This window comes from Anarrhichthys ocellatus, unplaced genomic scaffold, assembly GCF_004355925.1.
Source record: "Anarrhichthys ocellatus isolate YVR2014 unplaced genomic scaffold, GSC_Weel_1.0 scaffold8, whole genome shotgun sequence".
Classification (NCBI taxonomy): domain Eukaryota; kingdom Metazoa; phylum Chordata; class Actinopteri; order Perciformes; family Anarhichadidae; genus Anarrhichthys; species Anarrhichthys ocellatus.
Window position 1 is genome coordinate 6,466,041 of NW_022280038.1, and position 15,724 is coordinate 6,481,764.

Sequence of the window (15,724 nt, forward strand, 5' to 3'; positions counted from 1 at the left end):
GGGGGGGGGGAAGGGGGATGCGGGCTGAAGGAAGTAAAGCCCTTTTCCTGATTAACCGTTTGCTGTCACGTGTGTTATGATAACACTTAAAGAGGCGAACATTTCTACAGTGCGTGGGTGGCTGTGGAGGTGGGTGGGGTTGATAATTACTGCAAATATGCCACAACATGCAATCAGCCCTCTCACATGCATTGTTTGTTAGCTTCGCAGCGATCTTTGTCGCACGTTTAATTACACACAACCACTGGAGGCTTGTGACAAATGAAGGCTGCACAGACACCCCGAGTGTGCTGACGCCCTTTCATCATCATTTCGAAAGCGGTGGCAGGCATGGGTTACATGGCCGTGTTTGTTTCATCACAAAGTTATGGCGGATGATGTCTTTGTTTCTTTGCACAAAAAAAACAACCCATCAGAATATGAAAGCATTGAACGCTCTGACTTCTGCTTCACCGTTTCATCAATGTGGACAAACTTAGAAATCATCAATCTCCAAAAATAGCTTGATACTTAATCAATTTAGCTCACCCGCTGTTTGTCTCCATCAGCAATGAAGCAGGCTTAGCTGTGTGGCAGCAGTTGCTATTGATTATTTTTGAAGAGTGGGGGTGGGGAGGCACAGAGGAGGTGAGGCTAATGATGGAAATTTGCAGAATGACTCCATGCTTTTTAGGGAGCTGTGTTAATGGCGGCTCCGGTGTGATGAGTTGGACGCGGTGTAACCTTCAGAGAAGCAGAGGCATTGAGACGCGCTTCAGGCAACAGCAGCGGTGATGAGTTGGATACACAAACAGGCTTATAATTGGAGCTGCATATTCAAATCTTGTCTGCGTCTAAACTGAGCATGACGGGGGCACTGGTATTTACCTCACAGTGCTAATGGGATGTACTGTTGTCTGTGTTTGCTTTAATGTGTAAATATTCATGTAGTTAAGAGACAGGGATATTAGCCCAAATTCAGCGGGCTCCACGTGGTTTACAAAAACATAGTATTTGTCCCGACATGATTTTTATTCAGTGGAACATTATATGATACATGTGTGATAGTAGAAGCACAATTAAGAAGGCTTTAACAGCTGATGATGATCGGGACAAAGACAGAGACAAAGGGATGTAATTTGATATTTTAGCAGAGCCTCAAGAGACGTCAATGCAGCCACAACTGTGTTTAGGATGAGAGGTGTGGCGGCAACCATAAAGATGTCGCATCGGTGATTTGGTTCACTTGAATGTCTTTGTAAATATAACTCAAGTTCACGTCCGTCACAAAATGGTTTCTGCTAGACTGGACTGAAAACCACAAATTGATTCGATAACAAGGAAAGATTTTTAGCGATGTGGCTCTAATCTACGACGGCATATTAGGGCCGTGGCAGTTAATTAAAGAATAACTCGATTACGGGGGGAGGGGGGTAATATTCAAACAAAAAAAATGTAAGACAAAAAAAACTTTGATATTCTCCGAGATCGTAAAGTCGTACATTTACGAGATTAACGTCACAAATGTACAAGACAAATAAATAAAAAAACAAGGAACCACATGAAAGAAAACGTATGTATATGTTTGTGTTAAGTATATGTATCACTCAGAGGCCATCCTTTCCATAAGATCACTACTTTAGGCACAAACACATCCAGACGCCGGCTACATTTGTGACTCCAATCTTTGGGAATATTCAAGTTTTTCTCGTAAAATTTGTGACTTTCTTCTTGAAAATTCACAACTTTAATATCAGAGAATATCCCAATTTTTTCTTGTAAATTTACAATTTCATTTTCTCTGAATATTACTGCCCCTCCCCCGGTTGTGATTATTATCTTTTACCCACAATGGCCCTCATATGCTGTCGTACTAAACAACGATTGGTCATCCTTTGAATGAATTAATGCTCCTGCTGCGTTCACACCAAACGTGGCGCGAATTCACACCAATTCACGCCGCGTTTGGTGTGAACGCAGCATACAGGAGAACTAAGCTAAAGCCTTTGGTGGTTCATTTAACGCCACCAACTGCTCTAAGTTTCCACTTCTTAAACTACTAACCAAGTTCCCATCGGCCTCAGTTATACTTTGATATGAATGCTAACAAACAGTAGCATACTTGCATGACAGCCGTACCATGTTAACATGCTAACCTTAAGTCCATCCAGCCATGCTATTATGAGCTTAAATACTGATATTGGGATTTTACACTCAAAGTTAAGCAGATAAGTACTGTATGAAATGGAGCTTTAACAATAGCTTCCTTGTGTGTTTGGAAAACAGCTGACATAAGCTGCACTTACGACGCACCAGGACCCCCCCCCCCCCCTTCTGTCAATTACAACACAGTCAAGTGAAAATGCAAACCACAGCAAGACTATAGCTATAATAAAGCTATCATTTTTATGACACGGTACAGATGTTTAAGCTTGATTTTACAAAGTAAATGTTGGAATTGCCACTCTATTATGTTATATTTAACTACTTCATACATTTTCCTTCTTTAAATGCAAAACACTCAACCTCTTGTTACTGTTCACACCTATATTCTGTTTGTTCACAAGTGGATCTGCTCTCTGTTGCAAACAATATGGCATCAGTCACTGTTCTATGCGACTGCATCTGTAATGTAATGTGTGTATATAAAGTGATGTGGAGCTCACTGAAAAGAGAGAAAGCAGCCATCAGCAGGGTTCTGGCCTACAGATCTGCTTGTAAAGTGGGTCAACTGTGCTCCTGGAGAGCTTAACAAGCTGCTGGAGGAAAAAGGCAGAACACTTGGTAATTAGCAGGAGGAGGAAGGCATGTTTGAGGGAGGGGAGGGGGGTTGCAGGAAGAGGTGGAGTACAGACGAGAGAATTTGTGGGTGGGATGCGGCTGGACTGGCAAGATTAAACCACAGGTATTTTAATATCAGGCGGTTTCAGTTTAGCGCTCTGTGTTGTATGCTTTCCCCTTGTTGCAAAGCTACTGTTTGGTTTGTATTTGTGTGTTAGTATTGTATTTTATACTTCCCCGTTCGACTGTATTCATTCTGATCCTTGCATAAACCTTAATGTCCCTACAGGCATCAATAGAATTGAATGTCCTTCTTCTGTGACGGTTCAGTTCTTGAGTGTCATTTATCCAGAATTTTAAAACTGTGGAGTAATTTCCTTCCACTGCGGTCGCACTGTGTGGTGGATGTGGTATTTTTTCACATTTGTTTTGAAATAATTAGGCCACGAGATGAAGGTGGAAGATTTCACGTATGCAAAGTGATTCTACTGATTTTGACCTTTTCAGACAGCGCAGCTGTTTGATGCGAGTGCAGTCTGAGCAGCAAAATGGTTTGAGAGGCAATCTTTCTCATGTGTGCTATGCTAATTCTCTTTTTATTCTCTAAACTGAGGTATATTCCTTCATCGAAATTGGCTGGTTTCTCCTTCGTTTTTTGGCTCACAGTCAACAGCAGATGACATACTTCTGGTTTAACAACAAGATGGAAGACTTTAATTAAGATGAATGATTATAATCAGAGTTTATTTCCGGTTTGGCTGGATGCTAGCGGCCAAATAAAACCACAACAAAGGGAAAACAAACACCAATATGGAGACCGATTTATGAGACTCTTAGTGATAGCCTGTCCAACCGTACAGCAAAAACATTTGAGCAAATGAAAAGCTTCCTCTTACTCATTTGTAATCACTGACAGAAAGAAAACAGAGATAAAAGTCTAGTTGACAAACATGCATGAAGTGATTTCTTCTCCGTTATAAAATCTCATGGTGTTGTTGGGGTGCATCCGTTCCCAGCCATCAGTAATCTGTCTATTTCCACAGCTGAGGCAGAAGGATGCAGTCCTAACACCACTGTAAGCACGGGGGGGGGGGAGGGGGGGCTTAGCTGGAGTCGATGTGTGTTTATATGTCTCTTGTGTCTTTTTGTGTGTGTGTGTGTGTGGGTGAATATACCTATCCATCTATCCATAGAGATAGGTACATATGTGTGTCCTTTCCTGGGAGCTCAGGTGCTCTCAGGCATAGTTTGAAGAGGGTTATGTGATGTGAGGCAGAGAGAGAGAGAGTGCGACAAAGACTTAAGAGCTCATACAGTGAATCGCTGCAGAGCGAGCTGCAGCGAGAGGAGGAAGTCACTGTTCCTTCCATCCTCCCTTCTTTGAGCTTAAGAGACCCCACTGCCTCCATTTCTGCTGAGAGTCAATTCAAGATAAGTCACATGCTCCCTCTTTACGGCTTCCTGGGGGGCTTATTTGCCTTCACGATCATCAAGCGCTGTATAGATTATGGGTTTGCTACAGAACCCAACCAACCAGAGGTCATGTGTGTAAAAGAGCTGCAACGATTGGTTGATAAATCGATCGGTTGGTCGATAGAAAATTAGTTGGCCACTATTTTGATAACTGGTTAATTGTTTAAGTCAAATGGTAAGAAAAATCGGTCTTTAATTTTAGACATGTGTGTTGTGGATGAAACAACTATTCGATGAAGTCACTTTGGGCTCGAGGATATTGTGATGGGCATTTTTTAAATAACAAAGCATTAATCCAGAAAATAGTCTGCAGATTAATTTTTAAGATAAATTAGAGACTAGCTAGCCGTTGATAAAGGTTCAAGCACGTATCTTTGTTTAATTGTATTTCAGCGTGGAAGAGCAAGGTCTTTCATCATATTGGAAACATTGATCTAAAGACTGGAATAGACGGCATCCTATCTTCTAATTTTCTCGGTCTGTTTGCCGAGGCTCCAGTACCGGAAACCCCAGGGGAGCAGGAAATCCTTTTCAAGTGGTTTGCTATTCAGCACACAGATTTCACAATTAAATCGCTGCTGAAGAAGAAGAAGAAAAAAAAAGAAGACTAATATTAAGTGGCCAGTGGCTGCTAGTGAGAGCTCGACGAATGCAGTCTTTATAAGGCTTGAATTATCACTTCTGGTGTTTCTCTCTTGTTGCTGCTTGGTGTTCCAAAAAAAATGCAGAATATGTTTGACAGCTGACTAACTCTGTAAGCCCGCTTAATGAAACTGACCTGAGGGTCAGAATGATTTTCCGAGTCCGATCAGCTGTTTTGGAGCGGTTATGGTTCGAATCACGGCCGAGCCAAAGTGCCTCTGACCTTTGGAACAATCGTGTAATGTGCTGTTGGCAGTGTTGTGGCTATAACTGTGCTGTCTGACAAAACAAGCAGAGGAAACATGAATAAAGCATCAGGAAATAAATGGAACACTGAATACAAAATAAATCACCACAGGGGGTAATGTTGTTGTACATATTCTCAACGAGTCTTTAAAAATGGAAGTTAAATCCTAAAATGAGACTGAAAGCCACATTACACAATAATAAATAATGATTAACAGACTGATTATTGAGCTTAATAGATCAACTGTTTATCATTTCGTCGATAAAGCATCAGAAAACTGTGAAAATATCCATTACAATAGCTGAGTGCCGAATGCAACATCATCAAATGTCTTGTTTTGTCCAACCAACAGTCCAAAATCAAATGAAAAGTATTCGATTAACTGTAAAGTAAGACCAAGAAAATTAGTTCATTCTTACATTGGAGCGTCTGGAACCATCTCTAGATCAATCAATCAACTAATTGTTGCAGCTCTACCTCCAACTGTTTGAGGAGACACAATGCATATTGTCTAGGGAATTGTAACGGCAGTCATCTTCTTGTAATTCTACGAGGTACACCGTGGAAAAAAGATAAATAAATGCCAAAGCAACAAATACTTAATTAAGGGCAAATACGCTGAATCTTACACACTTGTCCAACAACCAACTGACATTTTTTTCTCAATAACTAAATGAATTCCCAGCACTGACCTGTTGCAATCCAATTTAAGACAATTATTAAAATTCATGGATGTGAAGCATGTCGGGTTCATAGGACAGAAATTTTCTTGGGAGGCTCCTCGCGTCTCTCCACTTCCTGGAGCTGTTTTTCATCCCTTGTAATATTCTTGAGCATCGCCCAAGAGGAATTACAGTATGTGTTGGACCATGAAAAAAGAAATATTCTCTGCACACAGTGTCGGGCATTCTTCGTCGTTTATCTGGTGACCACACATAGTAAAGCATCCTCTCGTAATCTACATTTCACATCCGACAGGTTTGTGTGTCGTTTGCTCAGACAGTGCATATGGCAACACAGGGGTAACCTCGGCACTTACAGCCTTCACGAACACGGAAACTGAATTTCAAACGGTCGTATACAGACACGTACACACATGAAATCTGACCTCTGCATTTAACCCATCCTAAGCATTTAGGAGCAGTGTCCCTGGCTCTTTAAGCTCTTCACGTATTTGTGCACCTTAAAATCACTGAAACATATAATTTCATACCGTTATTTCAACATGTTTGAAACTGATTTAGATCAAGCTGAGCGAGTCTGAAAGAGGCTTATAGTCAAGTATAACAATATGTCAGTTGAATCAAAATATTTTTTATTCCTTAACAAAAGGATAAGCATAATCCCCGTCATGCACACAAGTCATGTACATACACAAACAATCTTATGGCTACCGCTAAAACAAACATATACATGTTCCAGTTCATCCAATTCTCAGGCAACCCATCCACTCCATCCACATCCCTCCATCTTTCCCTTTAAGCGCTGGACTACAAACAAAGACTTTTCAGTCTGTCAAGAGGGAGCCCTGACAGGGTGCAGGACGGTTTCTCCACTAATTGATACAATTCAATTGCTCAAAATCAAAATAGACATTAGGAAGAAACAAAGACAATCTAGACATTACTCTGAATAAATTAAAAGAATAACAAAACACCAGGGATGGTCTACCGGCTGAGTGCAATAAGGTCTTCAGAGATGATCTGATCGCGGTACTCTTCCATTCCTTTAATTGGACACTTGAGAAAACGTCTTTTCCAGTTTAATGAAGGGAAGTGATAATTACAGTTTTAACACAAAATGGGCAAACATGTCATGTTATGTATCTAATGTAGACTAAATCATATTCTAAATATTCAGAAGACTTGATTCCTTTAATCTAGATTACCCAGATTGAGACCTAATTCATGATGATCATTGTATTCACATGTTTCCTATATATTTAGGAATAATAAATAAAATGCTACATTTATCAGTTTGAAAAGCTTTTGTCTGTATTGTAAATATCTGATTGGGTTTAAAAAAGATTTGAATTTTCTGAAAACTCAATTAGAAGCATCAAAGGAATATATTCAGCCACTACTGCCAGAACTCAAATAAATTCATATTTTGGAAAAATGTACCAATCAGTGGTACTCCTTGTCACCAACGCCTTTTTGCTCTTTATATAGAACTTTAGTCATATAGGAGAAAATGAAGGGAATGATCATCAATAACATACATTTAAAGCTCACACTGTATGCTGATTATATAATATTACATGTTTGTAAACAAACATCTGCAATATCTGAAAGGTAGAACACAAAACCTCTCATTTCTCTTTCTTTACAGTAAATACCTAGTTTGAATTGTATGGACTGCAGTTTTAAACTTTGTACATAATATTTATGTTATTATATAATCTATCAAAATGTTTCAACACTGTAAATTTGCCAGAAAAGAGAGATGATCCGAGTTAAGATTGGTGTCGTCTTAGTGTTGCTTTTCAGTCCCAAAGTCAGATCATTTCGGGGTTGTGAAGTCATTTTACTATTTGATGCATTGATGTAGTCAATAGAAAATAAAAGCATGGACCAGAGTTGTGAGAGAAGATTAGACACCAATCACAACTACGGCATTTCTTATCTAAAGTAAAGCAGCTTGGTGAAAGCCTCTTTTAAAATCTTGTCTTAAAAACTTTTCTTTAAGAAAGCATGAATGTATATTTTACAATCCAAGAGTTAGGCTACATCCACACTACTTACGTTACACCTCGAGTCCACACCACTCCGGAGTTTAAGAGCACCTTAGGGAAGTTTGAACACTCCGGGGGTTGTGTGGTAGTGTGGACAGGCGCTGAACCGGAGACCTTTGAAAACGATGACTAAGACACCCTTGTTCACTACCTTGTTAATCCCACATGGATAACGGATTACAGGGGTTGCTGATCTGGCTGTCTATAGTAGCAGCTGTTGTGCAGTTACATTCCACATTTTATAATGCTCCTACTGCCTACATCCGGAGGAAGCAAGCGGTTATTGGAGCGGGTGACGTACACAAAACGGAGGACTTTCCTTTTGTAATCAATGCTTATTTTGTTCTGCACAACAATTAGGAAGTTCACAAAGAAACTGTAAGTGAACAAAAGCATAAATGCTCTCCAGTACGACAGGGACTTCAGCCACCTGGCAGAGCTATGAGTGTGACAACAAACAGACATTTTGATGTGTGTATGTGTTGGAGAGAGAGAGAGCAAGACCTGCAGCCTTGTAACTAAGTTTGAAAAATAAAACTAAATTTGTCCGTTTAAGTATATAGAGGAAGATTATACAGGAGAATCTTAAGTTTCAAGCCCGACATTTTATTATTTAATAGTACTATAATATTTATAATACTTATTAATACGTATTTTCTATAACCGAGCAACTAATGTACTTTCCGTTTACACCGGCACCCGCATGCCCCGTGTACGTGAATAGTCATTAATGGAAATCATTTCAATAACGATGCTGCACAGAGTGGCCGGAGAGTTCTAAACGGAAACGTATTAGTGTGTATAAAGCCTGAGTGTGGTGCTTCAGTGATTCATTAAGTGTGCTTTCACATTTTTTCCTAGCTGCTCGGCACTAATCAGCTATTTGTAACCTGGTAGGAGGGCAATACAAGAGGGATTGAAAATGTTTACTAAGTTGGCAACATTTCATTGGCAAATCACAATTCTAAGTAGGAACAATGGTTCAAAGAGTATAGTTAAGCTCGTATGCGTGCGTGTATTTAACTTTCAAAGAAACGAGGCTGGCATGAAACCAACTGTAAACAGAGCGGGTTTGAAATGCTTCCCAGGAAAAAAATACATCTGTAGAACAATAAAAGAAACACCCTGTTGTACACATCTGAGAGCTGGAATGTGCAGTGTATTGCTATAGTTGGATTTTCTGTGTCTGTTCAACAAGCACACAGCCAGCTCTGTAGAGCGAGCCGCTTACAGTTGCTCAATAATCCATTTACTTGCCTTTGCTACTGGCGTGACTCGAATGTTAATCACATGGGCAGTGGAGAGATAAGTACGGAGCAGCGAACTGAAAGCTGCCTGGTGGCGACATGGCTTGAAATCAAGTAATGGGTCCTTACTTGTTGCCTCAATCAAGAACCATCTGGTTATATCTACAGTGGTGGGAAAAGGAAAGTTGAGGGCAAGCTTGGATTCACAGCTCCCACTTAACATTTTTTCCTAGAAATGTCAACTGGAAACACAGAGCTCGTAAATTTGATCAAACCTTGTGCTACTAGAGCTCGTCTCTCCAGTAATGTTGACCAGAGATAAGGTGCCAGCACATATTTATGGTGCATTTGACAATAACTCTGTAGCATTTCTGTTTTTAACGTTGAAGCCTGGAGAGGAAATGCTGTCGACAGAAAAGGAATACCTCCATCAACAACGATTTCTCAGTATTAGGTTTTGTATGAATGAACACATCTCATTTCAGAATGGTGACTACTTTAAACAGAATTCACATGCTTCTAGTTCTGCTCATGAGATCTCATAACATTTACACTATGAAACTGCATGTGCAATGATGTGGCCACTCTCCTACATCTGAATAGTCCGTATGCCACAGTGGTCATATTACCATATCTCCATCTTTACAGGCAGCTTCTTTCCCCCTACAAACCATTACTTGCTGTCTCGCCTCATTAGCATTGCAAATAAGACCTAAAGCAAGAGCAGTGATGGCAGCAGCAGCAGAGGAAATAGGACAGAATTAACAAATTATGTAAGAGGCGTGGAAAGAACGGAAGGAACAGAGTGTAGCAACAAGGAGGTGGGTGATGAGGAGGATGTGTCAATTGCATATTACAAATCGGATTTTACCTTGAACCTGACATTCTTAGATGGCATCCATTTCTATTCGTACCATACCTTACGGAGATTTCTGTGCAGGGCCCTGTTTGTGTTTACAGAGTTTTCTATCCTATTGTAACGTGTACAAGTTATTGAACAGTAGCTTCTCCTTCAAGCTCAAACGTTATTGTTGATTAAGAAAAATAAATAAATCCACATGGCAGAGATACATCCATATTTTCCAAAAACATATGACAAATTCCTATATTATGCATCATTTAAGAAGTTAAGGCAGTCAAAGTTCTCACCAGAAACTATCTGATTAATTACCAGTTCTCATATCAAGTTGAAATGTTGATTATGTGTTTTGAGTGTAATGTGTTTTGAAAGCTTTTCACTTAAAAAGGGTCATTAAGATGTGCTTTTGATGGCTCACTTAATGGTGCTTATCTAAACCTTCCTGATCAGTCGTGTCATTCCTATTCCGTAGTCAAGCTTAAAGTGTTGTTCAGCATCATTACTTAAAGAAGTATTTGGTTTAATAGCTAAGGACATTTAACTACTGTAAACTGCACTTTTGAGACTTGTCCGATGTCAGCTGCTTTTAAAGAGAGTAAAAGTTTTATTTGAAAGTGAACATGAAGGTGAACACAAACTGTCCTGCCTTACCACACCACTGCACCTGTGCACACAAAGGGAAAGTAACAAGTTCTTAAAAGACTAGTTTGACATTTTGGTAAATATTCACTTTTTTTGCAGAAACATAGTTTGCATAAACTATGGACTTCGAGTCGGGAGTCCATTAGCTTAGCTTAGCATAAACACTGGAAGCAGAGGGAAACAGCTAGCTTGGCAGTTTTCATATTTTGTTTTATTCAATAAACTAGATACAACATTTTAAATAAGTGAGCTTTAGAACTGATTCCAGAGAGCCTGGCTGTTTCATCACGCTTTACAGCCTAAATAAGTGGTGACTGGGCAATATGGCCAAAATCTTCTACCACAAAACAGGTCACTTCATATCTTGATAACGACATATATAACGATATGTTTTCTTGTAGTTCAATAAATGAATAGTCTATATGAAATAACCATAAGGTAAAATCTACATGCTATGCACACAAATACTGAGTAATCCAATTAAGAAAATAGATTGAACTACACTGGGGTCTTCCCACAAGCAGAATATTCATCAATTCAGATTTTCTTGGGAAATGTGTGTTTGTACTGTATGTGCTTGCTATTATCAATTTAAACGACATAATTGTGTATCATTCTATCTTGATATATGATTTCATCAGGATATGATTCCATTGAAATTGAATTATCGCCCAGCCCTAATTGGCGACTAGATTACCACCATAACCGATTAGAATGATGGCCAAATCTACAAAAATCAGACGTTTGTTTGTGAATAAAAACAAACCCACACACACAAAGAATCCATTCGCTCTTATTTTATGTTTTTAAATTGGTGGCTATTCCAATCAGAGCACTCTTGAGTTGCAATCCCGAAACAGCTCTACTACAGGGGAGCAATGCTGGCAGAACTGAACGAGTGCACGTATCAGTGGGTAATGGACTCTGAGAAGCGCTGTAATGAAATGCTACAGAGAAAGAAGCCAGAAGGAAGAAAAGGGCAGGCCGCGGTGGAAGTGCCACTACTCATCATCTGGTAAAGTCAAGGTCAGGACCCTGTGCGGTCTCATGCTATTTCTGTTCCGCTCTTAAAGAAATGGCCGGAGAGTCGGCCTGATGTTGCAGCGCGTTGGCCAGACTCAAACTGATTGCCCTTTATTCCACCGACCTTCGACGGAAAGCTAAAACGTATTAAAAACGCAACCATTTACAACAACTACAGCCGTGCATGTGCGCATGAAAGAAACCCATCCCTGTCCTCTTTTCTGCTCGGTAACTGGAACTCCTTTCATAACGTAGTCCTTCAAACAAGCCGGAAAATACAACCGTAACAATGGTTTCAAATGCCGGTGAATATTGTTCCATTTTTTTGTGTGGCTGAACTTAATTGCTTGTGACATGCAATGAAACAGGGGTCCTCTCTGAATCAGTCTGCCAATTATGTGGCGCGTACGCCGGTCTGGTTTGTGTGGTGCGCCTGCTTTAATGCGGACGCCTCCCCTCACATAGTGGGGGCTGGCTCAACTTGGGACGCATCGGCGTTGCGGCTGCAGGTCTGCTCAACACGGGTAACACAAGGAGCCCTATAGTGGGGTAATGCAATATTCATGGTGGGGTGTGAGCGCAGCAGTTAAACACAGCAGAGTTGTTAAGAAGACCTTCCAACCCTTCTATCAGGGAGCAGCTGCTGCTGCTTGGGCCACAGCCGATATCCTCTTGCTCGAGCATTGTCTCTTTCTTTTCTCGCCGCCCCCCTCCCCCCCCCCGCTCCCTCTCCAATGATCCTCACTCAACCATTAATTTTTAATCACAACTTAAATGGCTGCCTTGGCTGCGGCTGTGGGGGCAGCAAGTCAAGGGCTCTTGCCTCTGGTTACAAAGTAGGAAATAAATTTGAAGAGATCAAGCTAAACATACAGCGAGGGAAGAGGGCTGACTCGGGAGAAATGTACTGAGAGGAACGAAATACCAACTTGCTGCCGCCATTACAGCTTAATTAGAATTTCAACACTTTCATCTCAGACTTTCCGTTGCAACAGGAAATTGAGATCAAATTAAGATAGAGAATCTGATTTTTGTAGTTCCTTTTTTGGAGGCCTTGGGAATATAAGAAAGTGAAAAATGACTGGATTTAGATTATAAATGGTAGCTGCTTAGCGAGTCAAGTGGCAGACAAAGACTGAGCTTAACGCGAGTGATTTTATTTAGGCAAAAATGTCAATAATTCACTGGTTCCAGTTCATACATTTCTTTGTCATATTTGATATTAGAATGTATATTTTGAGGTTTTAAGCTTTTAAGCCCCATTCCTACGGGATTTTTATTACCAGGGGACCTCACGTGATTTAGAAAGAACCCCCCACTTCTGTTTGGTGCAGCACATTCACAAGGGAAAAGTGAAGTCTATGTATTTTACTCAAATGTACTGACATTATCCCCCAGGTATGATGTAAAGGCTCTGCGTAACATCCGCTTATATCAAAAGTATTATATTATAAATGTCATCTTATCATATAGGCCAATTCATGTTCATATAATACTCACAAAGACCTCTTGCTCCGGTGCGAATAGGTCTCCATGCTGTGTAGCGAGATGAGCCTCCTGAACTTGCACACAAAATACCGTAAAGAAACAGTCCATAATTCTGGTCCACGTAAAAGTCAGAAAAAATGTGTTGAGAAAACAGAAAACCAAAAAAACATACGACCCCAAATCACAGAGATACCAATTTGCAGGGGACTAATATCATAATCCCTGGGTTTGGTAAAATATAGTAATTTGCGTCGGAAATTTTACTTGACAAATTACGGACATGGAAGATTTGCGCGGGATTAAGATCACAGACGACCACCGCAATTATTACAAACTACTAGACGGCCCCAAGTAATACTAGTCCCGCGCAATAGGGGCTTGAGTCTGACAAAACAAGCAATTTGAGAACTTCAACTAAAGTATTTTTGATTCTTTTTTGACTTTTTATAGACCAACTAATCAATCAATTCATTCTGAAAACAGTCAGCAAACGAATCGATTATTAAAAGAACTGTCGCAGCCCCAACTGACGTCACATATTTTCCAAACCAGCAGAATACTAAGAGTGTAAGAAATACAGCTCACAGCCGGAGTAAATAAAAAGCTGAAGCACTTATTCATGTAGAACAAGCTTGTGTGGATGTTGTCAGTGAGGTGGTGGCAGCACTCAGGTTTTCCCCCTGCATTATTTATTTTCTGTATTGGGGTGGTCTGACCCACTCTTGTAATGAGAACGAGAGTCACGGTCTGTTTGGAGTCCCGGGGCAACGCCGTGCGACCGTGTCCCTGGATCACTGCTCAACCACACAGGCCTCTACACAGCCAATGTTTGCTCAGACTTCACTTGGACTGTAAAAGTCAAGCCTTGTTGACACATCTGTGCCGTCTCTCCCCGGGGCTAATGGCTATTACATCTGTCTGCTTCCTTTCAGAGGGAGAGGAAAACTACAAGAATCAAATGTTCTTTAGAAAACCGGCAAAGTGAAAACACCGACAGCTGATGGAAAGCTGACAGCCTCCTCTGAGGGGTATTACCACTGTTGATCTTTCTCACAAGTGCAGTGAGGTGATAACATTGGTGAAGACGTGTTTTGAGAGAAACGTTGATGGCCTTGTGGCGGCAGCGTGTCAGTCTTTATACCTTTCACAGGTCACTCTTTACATTACTAGGTAATGTCATATTAGTCTGAAGTGTGCAGGACGTAAATATCATTTTCAACCGAGTTACTTTTCACAGCTACAAAACTGCTGCAGAGCACACTGAAACATGTTATATGTGTTTTGTATGTGAATTTCTAAAGAACATTATGCAGTTTATTGATTACAAATATGATATACTGGAGCGCCTTGGGAGCCGAGTGGTTACAGCGCACGCCATTTAACTGAAACTTCCCGCCCTTTGGACCCCTGTTGCATGCCGTACCCCTCTCTCGACTCCATTTCTGCACTGTCCTCGTGTTATGGCCAAAGGACCAAATCTAAAAATAAATAAATACAAGGAATTAGAGCCATCAAAGCCCATCTTCAGTGAGCTTGGGCCAAAGTTGTGTCTAACATCGAGGCAAACTCCCTTCACTTTAACCAGCAGGTGGCTGGCGAGACACGGGAACTTGGCTTTGAGGGTTTTTAGCATTTATTCGCTGACAAAAAGCCTAAACTTTACACACACTGCACTGCTACATTCACTGATAACTTTATAAACTCACCGTCACACGCTCTCTTTGTGTCCGTGAAATTGGATCGCTACGAGATTATTACTTTAACTGACTAATCATTTACTCTGTAAAATGTCTATTGAAACACATTAAAATGTTCCTGAGTTCAAGTTGACATCTTCAGACGTCTTGTTTTGTTTGACCAGCTGTCCAAAACTCAACGATATCTAAAATTTACTATCAAATTAAACCAAGAAAAAACGAAAATCCTCATATTCAAGAAGTTGCCACAACAGAATCTTCAGTTATTTTGCTTAAAAAATTACAAAAATTTGATTTTCTTAAACTTGATTATGATTATATAAATCATTTTCTGTTGATCTTCTAATCGATGTTTGACGGTGATTGAGAAACATTGAGGTTACATAGTTTGTAATAACTTGATATAAGTTACGTAGGTTTAGTTGTATCCCTCAAATATTTCATCATAATGTGTATCACGGCAACAATTCTTTCAAAAAGGAAAAACAACAACAAAAATTGCTTATGTTGTGTTTTTTTGGTAAAAAAAGACAACATCTGATTTCTTTCAAAGTATTGGTATTGATAAAAAAAAAAATGTATCTCATTCATCAAGGTATACAAGGAACTCACTATTATGTTACATTTCAGACTTTGGTGTGAAATTCACTTTGCATTTGGGCGGAAAAACATCCACCGAGACTTTTTAACCACATTAAGTGACTCATTGGCTGTGTCTAGTTTAACATCCTCACCTCCGTCATCTTCTTGAACTGTGCAAATAATCCACGTATTGATCCTCGATTCTTAACCCGACAAATGAACAAAGTCAAGGGAGCAGGCCAACTGCATCCACGCTAGCTAGCAGACCTCTCCCATTCAGTCCCACACACACACACACACACACACACACACACACACACACACACACAC

At 40.2% G+C, this 15,724-nt stretch overlaps 1 protein-coding gene across 1 annotated transcript in view; it reads right to left on the reverse strand.

Moving 5' to 3' along the window:
* Positions 1 to 15,724, reverse strand: part of trip4 (thyroid hormone receptor interactor 4) — a 75,457-nt gene that overhangs the window by 24,094 nt on the left and 35,639 nt on the right. The window lies entirely within an intron of this gene.